This window comes from Eretmochelys imbricata, chromosome 13, assembly GCF_965152235.1.
Source record: "Eretmochelys imbricata isolate rEreImb1 chromosome 13, rEreImb1.hap1, whole genome shotgun sequence".
Classification (NCBI taxonomy): domain Eukaryota; kingdom Metazoa; phylum Chordata; order Testudines; family Cheloniidae; genus Eretmochelys; species Eretmochelys imbricata.
Genome location: NC_135584.1, coordinates 3,024,231 through 3,039,702, shown reverse-complemented (window position 1 = coordinate 3,039,702; position 15,472 = coordinate 3,024,231). Strand labels below are relative to the sequence as shown.

The 15,472-nt window shown below is 44.6% G+C and overlaps 1 protein-coding gene across 3 annotated transcripts in view; it reads left to right on the top strand.

The window, feature by feature from the left end:
- The first annotated feature begins 1,292 nt into the window (after positions 1-1,292).
- CSNK2A1 (casein kinase 2 alpha 1) overlaps positions 1,293-15,472 on the top strand; it is a 33,473-nt gene continuing 19,293 nt past the window's right edge. For 2 of the 3 annotated variants that reach the window (XM_077832012.1, XM_077832010.1), the window contains exons 1-2: positions 1,293-1,427; positions 2,102-2,286. The gene's annotated coding sequence lies outside the window, so the exon portion shown is untranslated. The remainder of the gene's footprint in view (positions 1,428-2,101; positions 2,287-15,472) is intronic. The other variant, XM_077832011.1, reaches the window with a different exon arrangement.

Genomic DNA, 15,472 nt, shown 5'->3' with positions numbered 1-15,472 from the left:
CTCTGAGTTTTGGCTGCTGAGACTGTTAATTACGCATCAAATAGCCCTGGAAATCCAGGAAGAGTGACAAATTAGACAAAGCTTGTTTGCAATTTACAAATAAATACATAAAAATCTGAAACAATTGGAAAAAGCCTTAAAAATAATGATCAATATCATGATGGAACTCGTGTGGGAGTTAGCTTCTGGCACTGGGACAAAGGACTATCTTAAGACGACACTCTCCTCCTAGAGATCTAGGACCAGGCCATATTGGAAAGTTTCAGTCCAAGCTGCTTTTTGAGGTTATCCAAATGTGGGGAGGGGGAGGAAATAAAATCAAAACATGGTGACTGACATCAATACACTTGCGTTTTTTTACAGTTGGAACAGAGACAAAAAAACACCTCTCCCCTCCACACACTTTGCAAAAGATAATGATACAAAAACGTACCAGGAAAGGTCCTGATCCTGCAAGGAGTTATGCCTGGGCCTGCAGTTTTAGGAGCCTGGTCACTGTGCATAAAATTAAGCACATGCATAAGTCTTTGCAGGACCGGAGCCAAAAGTAGTTCTGAAGAACAGAAATTTGTAAACAGCATTGTCGACCAGACTGTCATGTTTTATAGGGCAAGTTCTGTGGTACTAGCTTGCTCTCCACTGACACATCCTGACAGAACGCTGGGGCCGCAGAAACGATCGGCGTGACATGATGCTTTTCATGACAACGCACCATTCCAGTCGACATCCCGTTTCAGCACTGCCCCACCTTGCTTCAGGGCAGCATCTCTCACTTACAACGTGGTTTCAAAGCGACATCGCATGGGACTCCGGACCTTGTGCACATGCCATCGGAACATTCTGAAGTGGCACATACCACTTTGTGGTGTGCTTGACATGACATCACCATGCTTTGTGGTGCTGACATCATATGGTGATATGACATCATCAGACCGTTGTGTCGACGCCGTATTCTGATCTGACGCCGTCACTTTCTGACGCAGCGAGTTCATGTGTCAGAATCACATCCCCGACGGTGAATGCCTTCCCGCCATTGCGCTGTCAGGATGCCCATGTTGGCACTTCAGTGTCATGAAGTCGTGACACCCGAGTCGGGCTCAACAGAGGAGCTGAGCCCGCTCTAGGCCCCAGCTCCTGAGGGGCGCCCGTGAAGGACAGAGAACTACAATTCCCAGAAGGCAGTGCCGTAGCGTCTCATACGGCGCATGCGTGCCGTCCTCGCGTGCGCTCGGCCTGCCCCGTTGCCCCGCCCCGCGTGCCCAGCTTCCGCTGCCGCCGCAGCACGTCGCGAGCTTGGGGAGAGGCCGGGTTTCCGATTCCGGCCAGCCTCGCTCTGGTCCCTGCGGCTGGCTGCCGAGCCTTGTGCCTCCGCCATATTGTCTGTGTGAGGCCGGTGGGGAGGGAGGCGAGAGCGGCGGCCGCTTCAGGTACCGGCGGGCGGGGCAGACCCGACCCCTCCTCCCGGGGCCCGGCGGGGCGGGGACCACCCCGAGGCATGGCGGGGGCAAGGATGGGGCCACGGCGGAGGGGTCCATGAGAGGGGAGGGGGGGCCCCTCCCGGGGAGGGGGCCCCTCCCCGCTGTGTGTGGGGCCCGGCCGGGGGGGGGGTGTCCTGCGGGGAGGGGAAGGTGCCCTGCGGGGCGGGCTCATCCTCCTTCCCGGCCTCAGGGCTGTAACTCTACAGAGGAGGGGCCCCGCTAGGGGATAGGGAGGGGGGGTGCCGGGGAGAGGGGGCCAGCTCTGCGGGCGTGGGCCCCTTCTTAGTTCTCTCCGGGGGGAAGGAGGAGGGAGGGTCCCAGGGTCCCACCCCCTCTCGCTTCTCTGGGGGGTGGAAGTGGATGGGGGGGGGGTCTATAGCCTTCTGGAGAAGAGGAGCCCCTCCCCATCCCAGCCCTGTTGGCAAGGTGTATGCCCCTGAGAGAGGCAATATCCTCCCCACTCCCCTTACCGGTTCGGGGTGGGGTGGGGCAGGACTGTTCCCCTGGCTGAGAGGATCTGTCTTGCCCCACCAGGGTGAGGGGTGGGAAGAAGAAGGGTCCATCTCTTTCTACCAGGGGAGTATGTCCTTTCCCCATGTGAAATAGGATGTTTCTTCTTTTAGCTTCATTGGGAGGGCGCTCTTGCCCCTGAAGCTGTGGTTTGTCAGGCTCTTCTCAGCTCTGTGGATGGCAGGGGGTTTATGTCCCGAGGAAAGCTCCACTTATCACTGCTCTTCTCACCCCAGCTGAAAATTGGTTCAAAATACTTTTATTGGAATAGCAAGTTCTATCACTATTGCTCAAGCATGTGAGTTTTATTTTTATTTTTTAAAGAGGACCGATTGGGTAAGAATGTTTAGGCCACCTACATTTTTCTAGCCAGTCTTTCACTGGGAACAGTGGGAGATTTATACAAAAACTGAGGATGGAGTATGCTCCTTATATGTTAGCGAAACTTTTCGGCCGTGATCTTGTGCCAGGGTCCAGTAGTGCAATCCTCTGTGTCCATGTGGAGTCCCATTGACTGCAGTGGAACTCTGCAATGATGCAGAGGTTTGCACTATTAGGACCTGATGTAGGTTTGAGAGGCTCAAGAAAGTTACTGTTGTAATCCGCATCTTTTAGTGGGAAGTAAGTGGTGGAGGGCACTGCTAGGACCACACTACTTCTATTCTCTTTTGTTATGCTCTTTTCATATGTAGTTACCAGATTTGTGCACATAAATATGGTAATTGTACAAATTTGGTTCACAACACTACCTAAATTATTTGGAAAAAGTGGCCCATAAAGTGTCATAATCAGGCTTAAGAGTCAACAACTCATTGAGATGGCCGGGGGGCAGTTCACACCTCTCCTAGAGTTGCTGTTTCAGGCTACGTACAGACACCTGGAGGCAACACATCAGCTTTGCATCTGTTTATACTCAGGCCTGATCTAGACCAAAAAATTGTTATCGACTCAGCTACATTGCTCAAGGGTGTGAAAAATCCACACCCCTGAGTGGCATAGTTAAGGTGACCAAACCCTGGTGTACATAGTTCTAGGTGGATGGAAGAACTCTTCTGTCAGCCTAGTTCTTGCTGCCCAGGGAGGTGGATTACTTGCACCAACAGGGGAACCCCTCCCTTCACCGTAGGTAGTGTCTACACTGAAGCACCACAGTGGCCCAGCTGCAGCTGTGTTGCTGTAGCATTTCAAGTGTAGACAAGCCCTCAGTTCGTGTTTAGAAGACTGTCTTTGTAGACATAGGTGCTAGAAATATACTCTTTAAAAAAACCCAAAAAAACACTTGAAGTATGCAGAGTCAGATATTCATGGGGCCATGTAATACCTGAGGCAGGCAAGATTAGCCCGTGGGTTGGGTGTTTGGCTCTAGTGGCGCAAATCATGGACATCTGTAATAGGTAGATATCAAACATCTGTTCCCCCTCTTCTGTTGAGACACACACATCTGACAGAGGTAAACTTCATTTCATAGTTCTCTTGGGGGTAGATGCATCTGTGAGGAGGGTGGGTTTACATCCCCCTGTGGTGATGGAGGGCCTACCCGTTTCTTGGACAGTTAGGTGTCAACCTCTTTTCACATCTGTAGCAGAGAGGGGGATGTACAGTATTGCCTAAGGTGTGAGGATGGAGTTCTTCCCAGCTCTGAGGTGGGGGTGTAGGCCTTTGAGGGGTGGGGGTCAGGGGTCTGTTGCCTTGCAACTCAGAGGTGAGGAGTTAAGTAGGGTATGTTTGGGGTGGATATAGGTTTTAATATTTTCTACATATTAGTAGAAACTACATCCTCCAAAATCTTGTCATGGGGAGGTACAAAGCTCTTGGGGTGCTGATAGTATAAACTTCTCGTGGCTGTGTTTTTCTAAGTAGGTTGTGTTCTCTGAAGAGGAATCACTTTCTTGCAAGTATAATCCCATAATGGAGTGGGTGGAATGTACTGGGAAGGTATTAATCCTAAAAATGATTTGAGGGAAGTTATAAAGAGAATTCCAAAACAAGAGGGTAAATCTGCGGAGGTGGAATGTGTCCTGGCAATGGCTGTAGTAAAAAGAGGGGGGAATTGACATCAGTGGAGAACCAGGTGATCTAGTACGGCCAGGATTAGATGTTGTAAACTGAAGGAAACTAGGTCCTGGACCGAGAAAGGGTGGTGTAATTGCTCATGTGGAGGGGAAGTATCTTCTGGAGAAAACCGGGAAATACATTTTGGCTGGGGTGAAACATAAGGTGGAGGTTATATAATAAAAATGAGGGGAGGAGTAGATCCTGGGGGAACATGGATTGTGGAAAAGGGATTAGAACGTCAGCAGTAGGTGTTGTGGTCAAAGTGGGGGAATTAGATTGTAGGATGGAGCTGGGGCAATGGAGATGAATGCTATAGTAGTGAAGGGGAAGGGTTGCCACTTCATAGTCAGGAGGTCTGTGAGTTGAGAATGAAGATGAGCTGCTGGGGTGCAGGAAAAAATTGTAGTAAAGGTACTTTCTCAGGGTAGAAGAAGAAATTACTTTGAGTGTGAAGGGTGTGATAGAAGGGGTGCACTGAGATTAGTTTCTGAGAGAACAAGTGTGTTAACCAAATGATGTGAAAGGAGTAAGAGTAAGTGACAGAGTGGAGGTGTGATTAGTTTCCATGTCTCGTGTTATCTGTAGGGAGGCCTGGGGATCTATTTCTGGGTTATCAAGTGTGTCATTCTTTTTATCCAGTGATAGTGGATTGCTTATATTAACGTGTGTCCCTTGTGGGGCTCTTGGGGTGGGGTTGAGCTCTTTCTAGTGAGAAGTAACTCCTAGATTTTTAAGTCCAGAAAGGACCGTTATGATCATCTAGTCTCATCACAGTGATCAGCTAGTTTTGATTACAAGGAAACTGCCTCCTATGAACTCCCTTGGTGCCAGATGCACCATACATAGTTGCCAAAACCTTGGTCTTCTTCCTTGATGACTTCTACAGTGTAGTTATGAGTTGTTGGTACAAAATTCTTTAGTTTATATTGACAACTAAAAGTGGGGACACTGTAGAACAAATTGAGTTTAATATAAAAAATGAGAGCCACTGTACTGATTATTTTAACTTTCTTTCAACAAAAACCTTATTTAAAAAAAGAGGAAATTTTGGCAATCACAAGAGTGCCACAGATTTTAGAGTGATAGTAGCCATCTTGGTCCCAGGATATGTGAGAAACAAGGCAGGTGAGGTAATATCTTCTATTGGACCAACTTCTGTTGCTGAAAGAAACAAGCTTTCGAGCTTAGACAGAGTTCTTCTTTAGTCCTGAAAAAGATCACTTTTTAAGCTCTTTCAACAACAGAAGTTGGTCCAATAAAACATACTACCTCACCCACCATGTTTCTCTCAGATTTTAGGTTGTTTGCTGCAGAATATGGGAATCTTGACAAAGGGGAGTTCAACTTCCACTTTAGTGAGACACCTAGGTGTCAGAACAAGTTGACTGATGAGGTTGGTCATTGCTAACAGCAGCGTGATCTCCACTATAGTCTACATTTTTAGGGTATTTGGGTATGTCCGTCTTGACAGAGGCATATACATTTGTACTGTTTTCAGAATGAATGAACATGAGGCATTTGGATTCTCTTACAGTTAGTAGGTATGAAGATTGTTGCCAAGATGGAGGACAGATTCTCCTTAGAACAGCAATTGACAGTTGTGTGACTTTTATTTTCGTTTTAATATTTTGTATGCTAAGGATGGACTTCAGCGTTCATATCCCTACTGAGTTGTAATGACTGTTGAATACTGCTAGTCTTGTGGATTTAGTTGTCTTCAAAAGTGCTGGTATGAAATGCAGAATTATCATGTGACGCATTCCTTCGTGGATACATTTCAATTGCCCGCTCTGTCTGAGAGCTGCCCTGTCTAACAATAATTTTTATACAGGGCAACCTTTCCCTATACTGTATTAGTGACACAATAGCTGGCATTTAACAATCTCTGATTTATGCGGACCATGACTGTTTTTCTCCCCTTGTAGTATTTATATATGAACTTCTCTGAAGTTCAAGTATCAGGTTTGTATGGGTGCAGATTTTTTAGGGGAAAATATTTTTATGTATTGCATCTCCTGCTTTAGCATCTGGGAGTGGCACAGACTTTTCCTGCCTTAGTTTCTTTCCTGATGCTGCCTGAATGTTATTGAAAATGACTTGCAGTCACTTGTCTTGCAGTCCGGTTCTGTCTATTTCTGATGATAAATTTTCTGTTGCACAAAGTTTACAAATGTTACCTGCTTGACAGGACCAGACAGCCATGAGGATTTCCTGAGGAGAAACATCCAAATAGTGAGATCTCTTTTCCTTTTGGTGGTGGTGGTACTTTCCAACTCTGCCAATACATGGGCTGCTTAAAAACTTTAAAAACAAACCAAAAAAAAAAAAAAAAGAGTTAAAATAGCTGTGGCTTTGCTGTCTGAACTCCAGAGAAAGCACTCTCCTTAAATAATCCATGAGGGAAACCATGTAGGAGATTGCTCTCTTAGAGCCTGCTTACTAATTAATGACAAGAAAAGACCACCCTTCAAAGCAGCAGTTTCTAGGTAGGGTATGATTTTCCAGAACTCAAGTGGATGGGAGGCCTATGTTAATCCAGTCTGAGATCAGTTGCAAAGTGAATATAGAACATAAGAACGGCCATACTGAGTCAGACCAAAGGTCCATCTAGCCCAGTATCCTGTCTTCCAACAGTGGCCAATGCCAGGTGCCCCAGAGGCAATGAACGGAACAGGTAATCATCAAGTGATCCCTTCCCTATCACCCGTTCCCAGCCTCTGGCAAACAGAGGCTAGGGACACCATCCCTGCCCATCCTGGCTAATAGCCGTTGATGGACCTATTATCCATGAATTTACCTAGTTCTTTTTTCAACCCTGTTATAGTCTTGGCCTTCACAACATCCTCTGGCAAAGAGTTCCATAGGTTGACTGCATTGTGCGAAGAAATACTTCCTTTTGTTTGTTTTAAATCTGCTGCCTGTTAATTTCATTGGGTGACCCCTAGTTCTGGTTATGAGAAGGAGTAAATAACACTTCTTTATTTACTTTCTCCACGCCAGTCGTGATTTTATAGACCTCTATCATATCTCTCCCAAGTAGTCTCTTTTCCAAACTGAAAAGTCCCAGTGTTATTAATCTTCCCTGATGCGGAAGCAGTTCCATACCCCTGATCATTTTTGTTGCCCTTTTCTGAACCTTTTCCAATTCCAATATCTGTTTTGAGATGGGGCAGCCACATCTGCACATATATAGTGGTGCTAAAATCTCCCTTTCTGACTTGAAGGAACAGTTATTTACTGTTGCCAAGTGGAGAAGTCCAGCAGCTGCAAGCTTGATAAAGGGTTATAGTTTGGCGATGGTTGGCCAAAGCCCCAGCAGAACAAGATTTATATTTGGCAGAGTGGCAGAGAGAGAGATTGGCTTTGCACTGGGATTCTTGCAAGCGCTTTTGCTTTGGGTGGTGTCTATTACAAATTTGCAGAGGTAAATGCTTTTTTTAAATGCATTCCATGACTTTCAGCCTTTGGTGCATGACTTGCACCCTTCAATTATCCTGTATACTATGGTATTCTAGTGGCACAGCACCAACTGGTACAATGTGGCATGTGTGGGGAAAAGGACACTAACGTGTACCACTGTCTTATACTAGATGTATTCGTTTGGCAACACTTGTTTACTCTGGTACGTTAATAAAGCTTTTAAAATTGGATTGAGTTTCTCTTCTGCCAGTCTCTTAGGTAACATGTAGCACTAACACCTGCCATGCTTTGAGGATATCTTGGAACGATAGGATGAAAGCTCCTTCGGCCCAGTTCAGAAGTGGGGATGAAAGAGCCTGTGCTTTAATGAGAATACTTGGGGTTGGACTTTTAGTTGTGATATAGATGCCTCAATAGAATTTGGTGACCTGAGATAATTCAGTAGACTTAATCTAGAACAAGTCTTAGAGTTTTTGGGTCTAGGAAACAAATCCAGACAGTTTTCCTTCCTCTGATGCAGTGATACTCAGACGGAGGCTCAGGAGCCACAAGTGGCTCTTTAATGTGTGTCTCCTATGGCTCTTTGCAGCACATGATATTAAAACACTGCAATTTAATTATTAACCAGTCAAGATGCTTTTATGATGTTAACCAGTTGTAGAATACTTGGTCAGTCATTTTGCTGAGAGAATTAGATAAAATGGTAAATGAAACAATGCATTCACGCTACTGTGATTCTTCTGGGTAATGTTGATCGCTAATTTGGTTCCTGAACCACTGAGGTTTGAGTATCACTGCTCTAATGTAACTGACTTCTGTGATCACACTACAATGCACAGAACTAGCCTTAATATTTAAGGGAGGATCAGAGAGACTTTCCTGGGGGGGAGCCTCCCAAAGTCAACAGACTACATAAAGCATTTGTTGGGAGTGGAGTGGGAGAGAGTGGAAGGAAACCTCCTGGTTACTAGCAGCCTCCTGTTGCAGGACTAGTTCACTGCTGTTGGGGCCAGGTTACAACACTTACACAAGTTTTGCATGCGATAGTTGCTCAGATAAATTGGGGACCATTGGAGGGATTTTTGTGTATTCCTTTGAAATTTAGCCCTTATAAAGTTGTCTGCAAACATCAGCAGATTCATTGCTTCAGTGAGCACCCCTATCAGACAGGTGTGGTACTTTTGCCATTTTACAGATGGCTGAACAAAAGCCGAAAACTTGTTTTGCCCAAGACTACTGAGGAAGCTAGCATCAAGCGTGGGATTACAGTGCAGGTGTTCCTTGTTCTCAGTTGTGTGCCTTGTCCACTAAACTGTGCTGCTCCATTCTAATGGGATGCCTCACTTATGGCCAAATACAGCTTTGGCCCCTCAGCAGAAGAGCCAACTAAGCTGTTAGGGAGTTTATGGCATCTTTAGTGCCTTCAGTGTCAGTTTAGAGTGTGTGCTAATGCAGGAATTACTCTGGGAGACTTACTGCCAATTTCTGAACTAAACTTTCCTGCCATTTCCAGTTATAAAGGGTTGATCACATTTTCTTTTAAGTTTAAGTTGCAAACTCTTCCCTTGTTGCCTGAGTTGACAGAGAGGGTCTCAGGCTTTATAAAATCTGACTCCTTATTTCTCTACAGCTGAGCATCACCACCCATTTAAAAGGAAACGGGAAGGATAGCTGGCTCAAAATGTAGCTCAGGAGGCAACAATGATGGGAGAACAAGACCGGGGTAGCCAAACTTACTAACTCTCTGAGCTGCATATGACAACCTTCAGAAGTTCGAGAGCCGGGGCATGCCTGCCAGGGCTCGGGGCTTCAGCCCTGCTCCTGCTGAAGCCCCGATCTCCAGCAGGCACGTCCTATGGGGCTGAAGCTCCTACCCCACCACCCTGCTACCAGGCACAGGTACAGAGCTCCCCCCACAAGTCTGGTAGGTCGAGAATGGGAGGGAGGCATGGTGGGGCTCCACGAGCCACACTTGAACTGTAAAAGAGCTGCATGCAGCTCATGAGCCACGGTTTGGCCACCGCTGGATTAAATTTAAAAATTGTCTGTTGGTGTTGGACTTTTTAATCTCTGAATTTCAATAGAATGCTTTGTTTGGATTTTAAAATTTTATTTTATTTTTAAGTTGACGTTGTCCCTTTAACGGGCAAATGGATTCCTGGAAAAAAAGATACAAAACACCAGTCCTCGTAAATCCAAACCAATTTCTATTTCTAGTTGGATTATGAAAAATTCAGATTGCTGGAGTTCCTGTATCCCTGTAGGTATGCAAACCAAGTCCCTGTTGCCAAATTGAATTTGTTTTTACTGTATACCACAGCAGTCACTAATTCTTCTGAGTTAGGGTTAAGAATGGGATTTTTGAGTACTGAGTGAAGAAAGACTACCTTCTGTTTGACCAGATAGGCTTCACTGTAGTCATCTACAGTGTGTCTAGATATTTTATTTAGAGTAACATGCACTTTGTGCTAAGTCATTTCTAGACACAAGGACAGTCCCTACTCCAGGGAGCCCACAGTTAGTCAGACAAGGAGGCAGAGGTTAGAGGAAAGGGAATGATGACAGGCAGTATGTATGTAAGTCAACTAGATCTGCTTTTAGAATGTTTCCAGTAACTACACTGGACGTCTTTAAACATTGGTTATGTCAGAGGTGGACCCAAGCCTTAATTCTGAAAGGTGGTATTTTCCCCCCAGTGGTGCAGTAGACCAATAGATGCAGGTTTGGAAAGAATTCTTTTTTTATTCTTGTTCTTTAGGCCACTTTGGGGGAGAAGGGTGATTCATCATAATTTTGCACCTCTCAGATACCTGGTAAAAAGTGATATTTCAGAATGAGCCGGCTGTTTTCTTTCCTAGCCACATGAACACTGCTACAATTGCAGCTGTTAACGAGCTTATGTGAGGAAAGTAGGAGTGAGTGGAAAGCCTTTGGACCCATCTGAGCAATCAGCCTTTGCTCTAGTTCTTGGAGAAACCTGTTTGGTATATGCTCTTTCTAGGGCTGATGAAGAGAGGGGAAGATGTCCCTGGATCTCTGGGGGCAACAGGCAGCCACAAGAAATAATTTTGAGAAAATTGGTTAATCTTGTCATTTCTCATCTTGTTCCTCTGGAGACATTTTCTTCCAGCTTAGTCTGACTCTTATAACTGGGTCATCTTCTGTAATGGTCACATTACATACTATTGAAAAGAGTTCAGCAGTGCTCTGTCTAGATAAACTCATAGCTTTCTGGTAATATTCTGCTGCTGGTGGAAGTAGTGAAGCAGTGCTTCTACTACCCACTCTATGGATTGTTACTATTTAGTAATGTTTGTATCCAGGGATGTCTTATTTATACACTTACTCAGAAAGGTCAGGAGTTAGATAGCTGTTGCAACATTCCTCAGGACACCAGTCTTCTGGGAAGTTCTTGGCTTCCAGTTCCATTAGTGTCAACGTAAGCACTTAGACTCAGTGTGACACTTGTTTTGGGTATAGTGTCCTGAAGAATCCCACACTCAGAATTTTCTGCAAGGAGAGCTTGGTGCCAGAAGAACTTCCATTGAAAGGGCAAATGCATTCCCATAACTTCGCTACGCTCTCAATAAACTATACAAAGTGCCTTTTCAAAACAGATCTCAGAAATACCTGTGTCCAGAACTGTGAAGGGTGCTGGTATCTATCTCATAGGCAGCTACATTTTGCTGACCTTTTGCATGGGATACTTCCACTGAGCAGTAAATTGACACACATTTTATTAATTAATATTACTTTTTTGTGCTGTAAATGTATACCACGCCTTAGAAAACACAAGTTCTGTGATATGAGGGGCTTACTATTTAAATTAATGAGAGCAGTTTTTAAAAGCTGTCGGGATCTTTCTCTTTTTTAAAAAAAAATATGGCTAATTTAACTGTGGCTTAAACTAATCAAAATGTTTTTTTTTTTAAATAGAATTTTAAGCTTCTCAGTCTCAGCTTTCTCATCATTCTAGTGGTTACAGCTGTTCCAGAATTTTTCTGAATTATCCTGCTATAGCTATGCTGGTCAGTTTCCCCATGTAGACAAATCCTTAGTGTTGAACAATCTTTAATCTTCCTAAAGCCAGACTTTTTTCCTCCTTCACCCCTCTTTTAGCCCCATTTTGTCTGATCTCCAGTATAGCATTGACTAGAAACCCAAAACTGTGATTCTCACTTAAACCATGTTTGTGGTAGAAGTGAGCCCTCTCCAAGTCTTTAGAAATTATTGGTTACATCCACCACTTAAGAGGAGGTGCTGAGATTTCTTCAGAGCTGTACTGCATCACTACGGGCCTCAAGTACTATGGTACTTGGCTTCCTTGCTTTGTAGTGCTTAATGCCCCAGGATGCTTTTTGTTTCTGTGGGCAGGATAACAGTTTTGTTTTAGTATCTGGTGAGGATAGTAATGTGAACTGTAGGTTAGAGTAATCCAGCTGCTGGCACTTGTCTCCATGTGTCTGCCTTTCTGATAAGAAGTGCACTGTTTTCAGTATTACATGTGCTTCTGCTGAAGATTAGGGCAATCAAATACCTGTTGCAATCAGGAGCATTGACCATTGTTGCTTTTAAGCCCTGTTCATGCTACAGCTTGTATTGAATCAGTTAACTGGCATGGTTGGCTCTGGCACATGATTGCCTTCCTGTAACCAGCTCAGCACAAAACTGTATTTTGCAATGTAGACACAGCCCAGTCTCTCCCCACCCCTTCCACCCAACACATTTATGTGACTAGTTTGGTGATTCCTTCTTTCTCCTAGCTCTGTGTGCAATAAGACATGCTGGACATGGAACAATGCACTCTTCTTGATGCCACATTGCATTTCCTCCATGTACTCTAGCCTCTGGAGATTCACTAGGATAGCTCTCGAAATTTTCCCTCAATGAACAGGTATTGTCAGGCTGTTTGGTATGTGCAGATGCACAAACAATATTGTGAAGGCTAGAAAGTTGCTGTGTGGAAACAAACTTTACTTTATTGCTTGTAAACACTTTGACAATGCCTTTTAATCTGTTACAAAATCACAGGTCAGAAATAGTGTGGACAGGGGCCTCTGTTCTGTCTTGTGCTTTGTCCCATCTTTTTTGTTGTTTGACATACTGAACATTTTGTTGGCTTCATTGCTGTTTGGTTTGAAGTGAAGTATCCACCCAGATTTGAAAGCATAACTGATGGAAGCAGGGAGTGGAGATGATAGTGTTCATGCAGAAATAAACAAGTCACATGCTACATATAGACTCTGTCCACACTACAAGTGTAACTGTGGTTTTGTAATCAGTTCATTACACTCATTTGACCTAGGTACAGCTCAGCTGTTTGAGTTGTCCATAGTGCAGCTTTTCTTCCTCTCAGCTATGGGCTGAACTGTATTTTGCATGTTACTGCCTAACTGTGTTGGTATCAGTACGTTTTGGCCAGGAATTTAAATCATCTTATTTTGCCCTCTTGCATTAAACACCCCCTCCTCCCTCCAACACATTTCTTATTGGAAGGGATGAGAGAATTGACAGTGCTGATCACTTTTGGTTTTAAAGGAAATGGAGGAAGATATGCAAGTAATGTTACATTTACTTTAAAACAAAAAATTACCTCTACTGTCATTTCTCTCGTTCTTCCTCATATAGAACTGTGGAGGTAAATACATATTTATCCTTCTAGTCCCTGAAGTTTTTGTGGAATTGTTGGGGAAGCTCCAGTGGATGGTGGTTTTCTGAGGTGCATTTTTGGAGGAGTTTTCATACTGTACATCCTGTGTCAGCCTATAACTACATGACTTAGGAAGCCATCTACTGTGAAATTTGCCCTGTTGACTACTATGACTCACTTTTTTTCAACAAAATGATGAAATTGGTCTTCTAGAAGAAGCTAGACCAGATGGAGCACGCCAGAATTCTTATTGATATTTAAATCCTTGTAAGTGTTCAAACTAAAACAGCCAAGTCAGTTTAGACTAGTCTAGAATCAGCTAGTTCTACAGAGTATTACTAGAAAATTCTCCTTTGCTGTTATGTCTACAAAACTTGACAATGGCTAGATTGCTGGTGTGTTGAGACCACTGCATATCATGCTGACCAATATTTTCTAATTGTTTCCTTGTCTCTTCCCCCACCCCACCCCAAATATGTCTGTCTCCATCTGTCTTGTCTTATACTTGGATTGTAAATTCTTTGGGAGAGACTGTCTTTTTGTTCTGTTTGTACAATGCCGAGCACAGTGGGGTTCACAGTAGGCACTTGGATAATATAAATAATCTCAAATTAGAAAATTAACCAGCTGAAACATTGCAAATTAGTCTTGCATGGTCTCTGTGCATCCAACCAGCTAGGTTTCTAACTTTAGCTCTTTAGTTGCTTAAATTGAAAGTCACTGTCACTCTGCTGGGAGGGAGCAGAGTCAGGAAATGAATAAAAATGAAAGTTTTCACTTGAAATGTACGATCCTAATGGATTGCAGTATACTAAGTGCATTTTAGTAAATTTGTGGATTCTTGCAGTGTATAATTACACTTCAGGGGCTTTTCCATCTATCTGCACTCCTAATTTCTAGTTGTGTAAGTCATGCAGAACCACACTCATGGCCTTAGGCCTTAGATGATTGCTACATGGTTTTCTACAGTAATATTAGTGTGTTGCAAAGGCATAATACTCTCTCCTGCTAGAGATTTTCAGTTGGTGCTCCTGGCCCACTCCTCTGAGCTGCTCTGAAATGCACCAGTAAATGAGTCTTTAGTCTACATTTTATTGGAGGCTTCAATCATATCTCTGATTCAGACTGTCATGAGGATGCACACCTTTGTAACCTTGAGGCTGCATTATCACAATGACTTCTACTTGAAGTTACACTTAAAAAGCACCTGCATGTGTCAGTTACTGCAAAATGCTGCAGCCCATGATATGAGTAGGGCCTTACCAAATTCAGGGTCCATTTTGGTCAATTTCACGGTCATAGGATTGTAAAAATCATAAATTTCATGATTTCAGCTATTTAAATATGAAATTTCACAGTGTTGTAATTGTCGGGGTCCTGACCCAAAAAGGACTTATGTGGGGGTCGCAAGGATATTGTGGGGGGGGGGGGTTGCAATATTGCTACCCTTATTTCTGCACTGCTGCTGGCGGCGGCACTGCCTTCAGAGCTGGGCAGCTGGAGCGCGGCGGCTGCTGGCCAGGATCCCAGCTCTGAAGTGAGGATGGCCTGGTGTAGTATTGCCACCCTTCCCTTTGCCTTGCTTCCTGCAGAGCTGGGCCTTTAGTCAGCACCCGCCACTCTCCGGCCACCCAGCTCTGAAGGCAGCAACGTGGAAGTGAGGGTGGCATGGCATGGCGTTGCCACCCTTACTTCTGTGCTGCTGCTGGCAGGGCGCTGCCTTCAGAGCTGGGTGCCCAGCCAACAGCCGCCGCACTCCAGCCGTCCAGCTCTGAAGGCAGCATAGAAGTAAGGGTGGCAATACCGCAACCCCCCTAAAGTGACCTTGCAACCCCCGCTGCAGCTCCCTTTTGGGTCAGGACCCCTGGCCTGAGAAATGCTGGTCTTCCCCATTAAATATGTTTAGTATGGGGTCAAAGCACACAGAAGACCAGATTTCATGAGGCGGGAGACCAGATTTCACAGTCCGTGACCTGTTTTTCATGTCCATGAATTTGGTAGGGCCATAGATATGAGCCACTACGAGGACCTAACCAGTGCAGAGAACAGATTCTACTTGCTTGTTATACCTCAAGATGTTGGTTACATTCTACAAAGTCCAAAAGAGTCTCAGATTATGGTCACCTGAGAAATTACCTCTCCCTTTGTCCTTACATAGGGATTATGAGCCAGTAAATTGCTTCCTGCCGTTGGCTTGTCATCTATTAAGGGCAGGGGATGAAACGTGCTTGGTGGAGGGTTTATACCTCCGGGACTTGTCCCTCTGGTTGTGTGGCACATCCTAAATTTAGCCTGCTTCAGGGTGCTGTGCAAGGCTTGTTGGTAAAGCCATAGAAATGTAGAGCTGGAATGGCTCTCA